Source organism: Benincasa hispida, chromosome 9 (genome assembly GCF_027475165.1).
Source record: "Benincasa hispida cultivar pf3 chromosome 9, pf3_genome.v1.1, whole genome shotgun sequence".
Lineage (NCBI taxonomy): Eukaryota > Viridiplantae > Streptophyta > Magnoliopsida > Cucurbitales > Cucurbitaceae > Benincasa > Benincasa hispida.
The window spans coordinates 27210560-27223118 of record NC_143486.1 but is presented as its reverse complement, the minus strand read 5'-3'; the positions used below and the strand labels follow the sequence as shown (position 1 = coordinate 27223118).

General features: G+C 34.2%; 1 long non-coding RNA gene and 1 pseudogene across 1 annotated transcript; one reads left to right on the top strand and one right to left on the bottom strand.

The window, feature by feature from the left end:
* The first annotated feature begins 7887 nt into the window (after positions 1 to 7887).
* On the top strand, positions 7888 to 9659 carry LOC120086798 (uncharacterized). The gene is made up of 3 exons (XR_005484329.2): positions 7888 to 8125; positions 8688 to 8848; positions 9466 to 9659. It is a non-coding gene; the product is annotated as an uncharacterized LOC120086798 (long non-coding RNA).
* Positions 9660 to 10727: 1068 nt separating this feature from the next.
* On the bottom strand, positions 10728 to 11489 carry LOC150033713 (secreted RxLR effector protein 161 pseudogene; annotated as a pseudogene).
* Between the last annotated feature and the right edge of the window lie 1070 nt (positions 11490 to 12559).

The window sequence follows — 12559 nt, the reverse complement described above, 5'->3', positions numbered from 1 at the left end:
GTGCATGCTCCCGGGTCAGTTCACTTTGAAGCAGTTTATAGAATTTTGAGATATTTGAAAGGTACTTCAGGAAAAGGTATATTATTCATGAAGCATGACCACCTAAATATTGAGGTTTACACTGATGCTGATTGGGCAGGAAGCACAACTGATAGAAGATTTACTTCAGGGTATTGCTCTTTTGTTGGAGGAAATCTGGTTACTTAGCGAAGTAAAAAACAAAGTGTGGTTGCAAGAAGTAGTGCTGCTGCAGAATTTAGGACATTAACCCATGGTATTTGTGAGGCATATGGATAAGAAGACTATTGAAAGAATTGAGTTTCTCTCAGATAATGCCCATACGCATCTATTGTGATAACAAGTCAGCAATTTCCATTGCCCACAATCCAGTCCTTTATGATAGGACCAAACATATTGAAGTTGATAAATACTTCATAAAAGAAAAGATTGATGTAGGAATAATATGCATTCCCTTTCTCCCGACAGCAGAGCAACTCGCAGATGTGTTAACCAAAGGTCTTCCAAAGTGGCAATTCAACAAGTTGATTGACAAGCTGGCTATGAATGATATCTTCAAACCAGTTTTAGGGGGAGTGTTGATTATTTTCTTTATTATGAAATTTTATATTGTACTTATTATATTATATTTGCTGTATTTTATTCTTTCTTTATTTGTAATTATTTTATTCTTTCTTTATTTGTAATTGAGTATTTCTTCTATTTAAGAAACCATTTCTTCCTAAGATTAATAAGAGAAAAAAATAATTTTTTTAGTAGAAACCAATTTTCATTTTATTCTTCAGTTATGAAACCAAATGGAACTTTCTATTAACACACGATTAGGAGAAAACGGTGGTTAATTATCTCATAATTGTCCAATTAAAAATTATTAAATATAATCATATTATATTTATTAACCTATAGTTTAATATCATATATCAACCATAGTGTTTTCTCCTCCACTAGATATAAATCATATTTATATCTAATTTCCTCCAATTAATGTATCTTATACATATAGTCAATCATATCATATATAATTAACCAGTTCAATTATATCATATATAATCGAACTCCCTCTTGTTAATTTGAACATTTCAAATTGACCCAAAAACTGACTCTCAACTTGAATCCACGCTACCAAGGGGACCTTATAGACCTATGGCTCGAAGCTCCAATGGTACGTGAATAGCTGACTAAACTCTTTAGCCACGAGATTCACCATCCGTTAACTGCCAGGCATTCCACTAAAGTGTTGGGGTTGATGCCTTAAAGTCTCGTGTCTTGTAGTTTGTACGAACGCTTGTGTTGTATAATATATGATATTTTACTTCACATCTTGTATTTTTCTTAGTTGCATGTTTTATTTGCTTTACTATAAACCAATAAACTTAAAATCTCTGGTTATCTGTATGTAACTCAAGCATGTATGTGGTGATATACAAGTGGATCGTGTCTTGAGTGATAACCAAAATGGTCTGTAGTAGGAGGGAAACTTTATCCTGGTCACAAATGTTGTGACTTGTCACAAATGGTCTGATCCTGATCATTAGTGTTGGGGACATGCGAGCGGGGGTGTCCTATACAAAGAGTTTGTAAGACCTGACCACGAAGTGTTAACGTCTCGTTATATAACACCGTACATGACAGAGATTTCACTTCACTAGGATGACTATAGGTAACATGACCTCAATCCTGAATGAGTTAGGAACTCCTGCCATCGAGGGTGGTCCTTTGATTTGTATGGGTGCGAGTGGCCAGGTCACCGATTCAAACCTACCATTTTGGGGATTCGTCTGATTTAGGAGTTGGAAACTCAGCTACATAAGATGGAATTCACTCCTTCCCCGATGCATGGGTAAGTAGATAGATAGCTTCTTTAAGGACTAATTCTAGGACTTGAACGATGTGGCGCCATACACCCTCTCTTGGCCCGAGAGGTGTACATACATAGTTGGACAATGTTGTATTATTCATTAGAGAAATCAGTGGTACTTAAGAAGTGAGATGTAACTACAAGGGCAAAACGGTAATTTGGCCTAGCTGTACTTACGAGCATCTGTGAAGGGTCATCGTACTCATGATTAGTTATATCCGATGGACACAGAAATATATCTGTGGTAAGAAGAGTTCAATTGTTGGTCTTTAGTGGAATGCCTGACAGTTAACGAATAGTGGATCTCGTGGCTAAAGAGTTTAGTCAGCTATTCATGGACCGTTGAAGTTTCGAGCCACAGGTCCATTAGGTCCCCTGGGTAGCTTGGATAAAGTCGAGAATCAGTGTTTGGATTAATTTGAAATGTTCAAATTGACAAGAGGAAGTTCGATTATATATGATATAATTGGACTGGTTAATTATATATGATATAATTGGCAAAATGTATGAGATAAATTATTTTGGAGGAAATTAGATATAAATATGATTTATATCAAGTAGACGAGAAATTACTATAGTAGATATGTGATATCAAACTATAGGGTAAAAATATAATATGATTATATTTATTAATAATTTAATTGGTTAATTATGTGATAATTAATCTAAAATCTCTCTCGGACGTGCGTTAGTGGGAAAACAGCATCAGTTATTGTAACCGAAGAATAAAAATGAAATTTGGTTTCATTTTGAAAAGTTCGGAAAAAGATCGGAAGGTTTTGCGTTGGTGCGGAAACGTAAACGATCGCTTAAAGTCGAGAGGTTATACGATAGTTGCTCAGCGCCTAAACGATCGCATATTTCGCGCCTAAATGATCGCCTACCTAGCGCTTAAACGATTGCACACTAGTTCCTAAACGATCGATTAGATTTCCTAAATGATCGTATAGTGTGCCGTGTTTGCTAAACGGTCGCCTACCTTTTCCTAAACGATCGTTCAGTAAAACCTACACGATCGTGTAGTTTCTTCTACCTTATCAGTTCCTTGTGCTGAAGTTGTGTTATGAAATTGATGTGGAATTAACCCATGTCGATTGGTAGAAGCGATAAGCATCTAGCTATGCGATAGCTTCTCATTCTCTCCCATTTGCTTATCGTCTACACGATCAGTTCTTCCTCCTACCTCTACCAAACTCACCAAAGACCACGCTTTGGTTCTCATTCCGAGAATACCTAGGGCTCTTTTCTGGTGGTGTCGTCTCTGCTGCGTTCGTTTGTTTGCGGTTGTTCGTGCTGCTATAGCCGACGCATCTGCTGAGCGTTTGTTGATCAGGTAGAGGTCTTCCGCTGCGTTGAGTTCCATAGCTTGAAGAGCGTCTTCAACTAGTATGAGAACTCTTTCCCTTACATTTTAGTGTTCAAAGCATGCCGTTAATTACTGTATATTTGCATATCTGTATGTTCGAATGTATTTGGTATATTTCGGTCACGGTCAAATTGGAGAGATCCGACGGCGCTCATGAAACTCTTCGTTAAGAGATCCTTCAATTGGTATTAAAGCCAGGTTCTGATACTCCAATTTCATTGTTGCAACGAATTACAAATACGTTCTTGGTGTGTGCATTTCTACACTGTTTAATCATTAAATTGTTGTGGATGTGCGGATTAATGGATGTTTTCATGGATGATTAGCCTCAGTTTGATTTAGTTCTTTTACATTTGCGGTTGTTTGTAAAGACCCCTGCGTTTTTGGGTATTAATAATCATTATCGAGTCTGTATTCAAAGCCTGTTTGAAGTCTTGAGTCGTTTGTGAAGAAGATTGGAGCAAGCATTGCGGTTTTTTGAGGAATGAGATGATCAAGGGTTGATCACATCGTGTAGACGATGGGGTACGCGATCGATGTTAAAACCTAAACTAATGCTTCAGACTAAGCTCATCGAAATTTCACATCTTTTTTAGGGTAAAAATGAAGTGCCACACATGGTAAAAACATTAGCAAAAATTAGATCTGTCGATATTTTTTGTTGCATTGGTAGAAAAAATTGTCAGCACAACAAAAAATTCTTGTAGTGTTATTCAAATTTTAAAAGTATGTAAATTAAAATCGTTATAGACTAAAGCTTAGTGATTAAGGGCTTGTTTTGATTGACTAAAAGAAAAAAGTGTTTGTCAACAAATTCGTTTTTATTTAAACTCTTTTGACAAAAACTATACCATTTAAATTAAATTTTATAAGTGCTTTTAAAAATTCTTTTCAATGATTGTCAAACATTCTAAACCTTCTTTAAATAACTTATTTTTAAAATTGAATATTCGAAAAGTCAAATCCATCATAAATTATATTACTTTCACAAAAGTGGAGAGGCCAAAAGTAATTTTCAACCGTATTTCTTTGCAAAAATGGATAAAAATAAATTTGAGAATGTTAGTGAAATTTGAAAGAAATCTATATACCATTAAAAAGACATTATTAGACATGTCAATTGAATATAGCTGAATGAACAAAGAAACAAATGCAATAGTTCAATCTTTCAGGGTGAACGGAGAAAATTATCTTTAAAAAATGAAAATATTAAAAAATAAAGAAAAAATTTCACAAATAGAAAAAATGTCAAATTATTTACAAAAAAAAAAACACTATTAAATATTGATAGACTTCTATCCCTCCATTAAAGAAGATTAAAATTTTGCTCTAAACAATTTTTCTTATTTTTCTATTTTTGATAATTTTTATAAGACAAAAGTGGTATTTGTTATTATTTTTTTTAGGATTAAGAATGCACATCTATTTTAAGAAAATAAAAATGAAAAGGTTAATTAATTGTGGAGGCAGAGAGAGAAATTAATGGTGGGGAATTAAAGAAGATTATTGGACAAATTAGGTTATTAAACATACATTTGAACCTTCCTGTTATGCCTTTTACACCTGTCATTTATGAAGCTTCCATAACCAAAATCTTTTTAAAGTCAAAACTTTCAATTCTTATCATTAGCATTGGCCCCTCATTCCCCCACCTGAATATCTAGGAAACACCCTTTAATATGTTTTGGAAAATGAAGATTTTTTTTTTTCATTATCCAAAGAATTTTCTAAAAGTTACCATTTTTTTATATATTGGTGTATAATTTTTGGATGAGGTGATTTACTTAACAAATATTAGTCGGTATACAAAATATTTAAGGACATTTACGACAAATTATTATAATAATAGGTTATTATAGTTGGATTACAATAATTTCTTTTAAGTCTTAAAATGTTACATATTTAGTTATTAAGTTTTGAATTTGATTTCAATTTAGTCTCTAGGTTTCAAAGTGTTACAATTTTATCATTGAAATTTGAGTTTTGTTCAATTTGGTTTATATGTTTCAAGATTTTACAATTTTAACTCAATTTTTTATTAAGTACTCACTCCCGATCATTGATGTCAATATTTTTTAATTAATTTAAAATAATTATAGAGTGAAATTTGAAATTTAATTTTAAAAATGTTAATTACTTATAATTATATTAATTATTTAAAAAAATACTTTCCCCTAAAAACTATATATTACTGAATTAGGCTATATTTATTTATTTTGTTTATTAATTGCATGAACATAGGGCGTGGAGGAAAAGGAAAGGGATTTATTTCTAAAGTGAGAAAAATGTGGGTGTATTCCACTTTTCAGAGTTAGAAGTAGAAGGTGTAGACTTCGTTCCTGAGGTCGAACCTCGATGGAATATCCTAGAAGATGAAAAAACATTTGCCTCACCCCTTTTCCTTTCCTTACTTTTTAGTAAATATTTGTATGTCTGCAATTTGTTGAGAAGAGTTTGTAAGGGTGTATTCCACTTTATTAAGAATCGCATTGCTAACAAAGAGAAGAAAGGTCTCCAGCAATGAATACAAGATTATGCTAACCTGACTGCCCTCATCGATTCTAGACCCATTCATCTCTACCACGTTAAAGTGGACCAGCATGTTAAGCACATGTTCACGAACAAAGGTACCTTCCTCCATTTTGGAATTGAAGATGTATTTGAAAGCCTCGTGCTTGAGCTGTCAAGACGGCTGTCCGAACATCCCTCGCAGGGACTCCATGATCTCACGCGCTGAGACTATGGGCTTATGTTTATTGGCCAACACATCACTATGACTGGTCAAGATATAGGCTCAGGCCTTCTCGTTTGCCCGTGTTCATCGCTCGTACGCCTCACGAACATTTCGAGCGACGTTTGGAGCTGGAATAGGATGACAGACCTCTGTAAGGGCAAACATCAAATCCTTGATGATGAGTATCGACGTGATCATATGTTTCCAACTCGAATATTTTTCGCCAGTAAGTTTTTCAGCGCTAAGAAATGCGATTGTGGCTGTAGCCATTTTTTAAAACCGTTGCTGAAAATACGAAAAAAACTTTTATAAGACTTTGCTAAACCACATTTTAACCAATTAGTTTTAGCAAAACAGTTTTCAAGTACCCTAAGTGATTAAGACTTCTATTTTGCAATGATGCCCCAGCGAGGCAGGACAAACATCACTGGTGGGGTGATGTGGGGAGCTGATTGAAGAAAAGGGAAAGAAAAGGAAAATAAATAAATAAATAAGATGTGGGTCCCACGGTAAAGAAGCGCGTGAAAGTGGGTCCCAACAAGACAAAAGTTATCTAATTCTCTCTAGTTTTGCTTTGAAATCACTTTCGTTAAACAATAATTTCAATCCAATCATAAAATAATTTATATAATGTAAAATATCTTTCTAAAATATTAAAGAAACTATTTTAGGAGCAGTTAAAAAATAAATTATTAAAAAAATAATCAAATTAAATAAAATTAAAATAAATAAATATATATCTAATTATATCATAAGTAAATATTTTAAAGTTTATAATAAATTCAGATTGGTTCAGGTTTTTTTAAATGAATTAATGAACTAACATAGCCTATAAATTTTTATTTATTTGAACCAAATCTAACACAAAAGAGTAGATAATCCAATTCAAACCACACAGATTAGGTTGGGTTAATTGATTTTTTAGGTTCCTCGGTTTTTTAACACCCCTACCTCCCACTTTTCACTTTTCAATTTTTTAAATTTATTTTTATATAATTCTATATTTTAAAATTTTAAACTTGAAATATGAAAATACTAAAAACATAAAAAAATGTTGTTTTCAGAATTTACACCGTGTGGATCACAGAATTTGAAATAAATTTTGTAAACAGAATTCAAACAACTTAACGAATGCATATTTGTTGAACTCATGAAAACATAAAACGTAATCTAAATTGCTTATCAAACAAATCCTTAATAATTAAGAGATTCCATTTACAAATATCTTAGTCGCTAATACATGTTCCATATGTCAATTAAGCTTTGGCGGAATGACTCACTCCCTACTTTAAAAAAAAGCCTCATAGATATTTATTTTTATGAACAAAAAAGTGCTAAATATTTATTAACATTAAGCTTAACGTCTAATGTTGGTGGGGACAAACAACAATTCAAATTTCAAAATCTCTTTTTTGTTCTTCGCTTTTGAATATTCCTCGAGTAGACACATCGTAATTGACGCTCATTCTTCTCCAATCACTTTTTGTTTTCCTTTTGAAAAATCTCTAGTCATATCATTTTTTAGATATTGTTTATCTAAAATTAAAGTATATGTTTCTATAATATAAAGTTTAGGGTTGTAAATTAATTATTATTATTATATGAATTCTATATTTATAGCATTTGTTTCAAATAATTATTGAATATGATAAGGAATATTTGCACTATATACTTAAAACACGATTTATATAAATAAGAACACTTACCATAACTTTGAATAATTCTTCTTCACATATAGAAATAATACTAAATGTTCATCGCCATTTTCCACAATCAAGTTTCAATTTGATTTTCAAAACCTTTATAACATCGTCAAATTACAAATTTAGTCTTTGAACTTTTAAATTATAGAATTGATCCTCGAGTTTTAATATTTTTTATATTTCAGAGAATATGTGGTGAAAAGAAGTTAGGTCAGGCAAATAAAAAATCACTCCTCAATTAAAATCCACATTTTTCTCATCAGACGTAGCTTCGGCTTCTTCTATTGTTCCAATTTCTTCCAAACCTAAGCTCTGTTCCTCTCTATTTACTCACTCTCCAATCATTCCATCATCAAATCCCCAAATTTTCTCTGCAAATCATTCTAAATCCCTCGAAAACTTGTTTCAACACCAGCCTCCCATGTTCCTACACCATTGCAAGACAGGTAAGATTACTGCAACTCAAACATTACGTTTCTTTTCGTTCAAATCCTACCCCTCCCTTATCTTCTTTCAGTCACTTACTTGCCGGACTTACTAAGATTAAGCATTACTCTCAACTGTTTTCTCTCTATAATTAAATGCACCTTGCTGGACTTTCCCCTGATTGCTGCACGCTCAATATTTTGATTAATTGCCTTTGTAATGTGAATCGGGTTAGCGAATGTCTTGCACTTTTGTAATCACATATAATACCTTGTGTAACATTTCAAAATTTTGTTCGTAATGTAATTTCAGTATTTTGTAATATTTGAGATTATTTTTGAATTTTGAAAATTTAATTGGATTACTGAGATTTAATTATTGAGAAATGGATGTTTCAATTTAATTGTTTAATCGGAGGGAATTGTAGGAATTGGACTTTATGTCACACAGATTTAATTTAAAAATAATTAATTTCATTTTGGAAGGGGTTATGTCACACAAATTTAATTTGAAATTAATATCAATAATTAATTTCATTGTGGAAGGGGCTAGTTAAATTCTTTGTGAATTGAAAATTTTAAGGGAGAAAGAGATTAAAAGTTGGAAGCAGGGTCTAATTGAAGGAAGATTTTGGAGATTTGAATCTTGAGAGTGGTTGTTGCTCAAGCTTCGTTGGGGAATTGAATTCAAAGATTGGTTATTGAAGACTGCCGCTTGGATCAATATTTGAATCTAGTATCGAGGTAAGTAATCTTACTACTGGAACTGCCCACGTGCCAAGCAATATGGGATTGTTGATGGTTTGATGTTTATGTATGCCTTTGCTGATATGAGGATTTAAAAGATTAGATGCGCATAGAGATATTTGAATGCTAACATGATTTGAGTATATTATTGTTTTGTGAGATTCTATTTGATTTGAGGATGATGAGATGTATGTTCATGTTATAGAACCATGTTATGATGCCTTTGATATTGCAATAGTAATAGCGTCCTTACTATTAGTTAGATACCCACTAGAGGTTGTGTTTCCTTTGGGATTTATTAGAGGTGGTGCTTTCCTTCGGGATTCACCAGATGTTTGTGTTTCCTTCCGGATTCACCAGATGTTTGTGTTTTCTTCAAGATTCACCAGAGGTTTTTGTTTCCTTCGAGATTCACCAGAGGTTTATGGGTATACTTAATCTCCAGTAGTGTTGGTTCAACTAACCACTAGTTAGTCATCCCATAGAAAGTAGAGGTTTATGCATGTCTCACTAGAAAGTAGGATCTAAAAGACATAGATGTTTAGTCTGATCCTGGTAGTGGGGTTACTTACTGAGTATTTTATACTCATCCTTTCTTATGTTATGTTTTTCAGGTAAGAGCAAGGAGGTACCGGCGAGTGATAGAAGGAATCCGTGACCATGCCATTGGGACCAAAGAAATGTTTCCGCTCATGTTCTAAGAGTTCTTTTAGTTTTCAGACTTATTTATTTTCATTTATGACTTATAGGTACCCTATCATTTGATTTTAATATTTGAATTTAATGAAGATCTTTTAAATTTACCTTATTTATTTCACTATAAAAGAGTGTCGTTTTAAGTTCCATGCATGCATGTATTTAGTAACGGCCTAACTTGAGTCCTAGAAAGTCAGATCGTTACACCTTGATTAATGGGTTGAGTATGGAGCATAGGATTAGTGAAACCACACAATTATTTCTCATAATCAAAAGTTAGGTTGTAGACCTGATGTAGTTACGTACACCTCAACTAATCTCACGGAACAACCCGCTTGACCCTGTTAACTTATATAAAAATACTTTTTTCGATCTTACATTGTTAGGTAGGGAAACGACTTCATTGAAAATTTTGGATATCTTATGGATAAAGTTAAATTGCCATCTGCTAGAAAACCCAAATATTAATAAACTCGCTTACCTATCCAACAATCTATAGTATAAGGGGGTACAATGCATATCCCAACCATATGCACAAGCACAACTCACGATGTTCTTGAATGTAGTTATGGTGGACACTTTTTAGAAGGAAAAAGTGATCCTTTGGCTAAACATCAAATGTTGTATTATTGCATTAAGTAACATTTTGACGATTGCATCACTTCAGTCATGGATGCAGTCTATTCATATATTTGTGAGCTTTAGAAGATTGACCTTTATGTGAGAAGGAGCTAAGAGAAGAAACTTAAACCCTGCATTTCCCAAGCTCTGCACGGGCTTATTACTTTAGTTCATGACCACGTGAGTGTTTCTGATCAAATCGGAGCCCTACAATCTAGTTCTACAAATGATTCTGTAGATGAGGAGGAGAGGATGAAGTTGACTAGTTTACATAGCTTGGAAAAAGATCAAGTAGCTACCTTTATTTGGAATTTGGAAACATATATTCTTCAGTGATGAAAATAGAAGAGGAAGGAGAATAGAAACACATGAATAATTTACGTGGAAAACCCTAGGCCATGGAGAAAAAATCACGATCTAGACTAGTTTTTTATTATTCAAGTGATACAGAAATACAGGAAGACTTGCTCAAATAAATAGTCAGACAGTAAACCCTAGGCCCATAAGAGAATTACAAATAAGCGCCTAGGGCAAACCAACCCTTTTTTGACACTCCTCCTCAAGTTGGGGCGTAAATATCAATCAAACCCAACTTGCTGATACAATAATCAAAACTCTGTCTTAACAACCCATTTGTAAGGACATCTGCAATCTGCTGATTAGAAGGGATGTAGGGAATACATATGCTCCCATTGTCCAGTATTTCTTTCATGAAATGTCTGTCAATCTCGACGTGTTTAGTCTTATCATGCTGGACCAGATTGTTGGCAATACTTATTGCTGCTTTATTGTCATAGAACAATTTCATTGGAAGTTCACTGTCTTGTCGAAGATCTGTCAACACTTTCTTCAACCAGATTTCTTCACATATCCCCAAACTCATGGCCATGTACTCGGCTTCTGAACTACTTTTGACAACCACTCCCTGTTTTTTACTTCTCCAAGTGACTAGATTGCCCCAGACAAAAGTGCAATACCCCAACATAGACTTTCTATTAATAGCAGACCCAACCCAGTCCGAATCAGTATATGATTCTATTCCATGTTTGTTAGACTTCCTAAACAGTAGGCCTTTATTAGGAGTGCCTTTTAGATATTGTAGAATGTGTTCGACGGTTGTCATATGTTCCTCGTAGGGAGCTTGCATGAACTGACTGACAACACTCACGACATAAGATATATCAGGTCTCGTGTGAGATAAATATATCAACTTTTTGACTAATCGTTGATATCTTTCTTTACTGATAGGAGCTCCATTGGTAACATTACTCAGTTTGGCATTATACTCCACAAGGGTGTCTACAGGTTTACACCCAGTCATTCTTGTTTCTTTGAGGAGATCCAAAGTATACTTTCATTGTGAGACAGAGATACCCTTCTTCGATCGAGCCACCTCCATCCTAAGGAAGTACCACAATTTTCTCAGATCTTTAATTTCAAATTCTTCAGCCATCTTTGTTTTAAGTCTAAAATTTCATCAGTATCATCACCGATCAATACAATGTCATCTACATACACAATAAGTACTGAGATCTTTCCTGAACTAGACTTCTTTGTAAACAACGTGTGATCTGAGTGCCCCTGATCATACCCCTGTGCTTTAACAAACGTGGTGAATCTGTCAACTCAGGTTCTTGGAGATTGTTTCAACCCATATAGTGACTTCTTCAATCTACAAACCCGATGTTCATACCTGGGACTAATCGAGTTAGACTCATGAACTGGAGCCGAAGAAGTGACAGGTGGAACTATTTCCTTTCTATGATTCTTCATGTAGTATGTTATCCAAGGGACTTGATTAGTAGGAAGAACAGGACTAGGATGTTCAGGTTCAGCAGAATCTTCTAGGGGAATGGAATACGTGGACCAGTTAGCCTATTCACTAAGACTCTCCCCCTGAAGATGAATAATGGGAAAGAAAGGCTAATCCTCGAGAAAGGTGACATCCATAGACATAAAGTATTTCTGAGACGAGGGATGATAGCACTTGTACCCACGTTGATGGAGAGGGTACCCAACAAAGACACATTTCTGGGCACGAGGAGTAAATTTCATACGGTTGGGACCGTGGGTATGAACGAAGACAACACATCCAAACACCCATAGAGGTACGTCAGAGATTAACCAGGTGTTGGGATATGACTCTTTGAAACAGTCAAGGGGAGTATGAAAGGCTAAGACACAGGAAGGCATACGATTGATAAGGTGGGCTGCAGTGAGGATAGCATTGCCCACAGATAGGAAGGAAGAGAGGTAGATATCATAAGGGAATGAGCGACCTCTACTAGATGCCTATTTTTCCTCTCGGCTACTCCATTATGCTAGGGAGTATAGGCACACGAGCTTTGATGGATAATTCCTTTAGAGGCTAGGAAGTCCCTAAACGAGTTA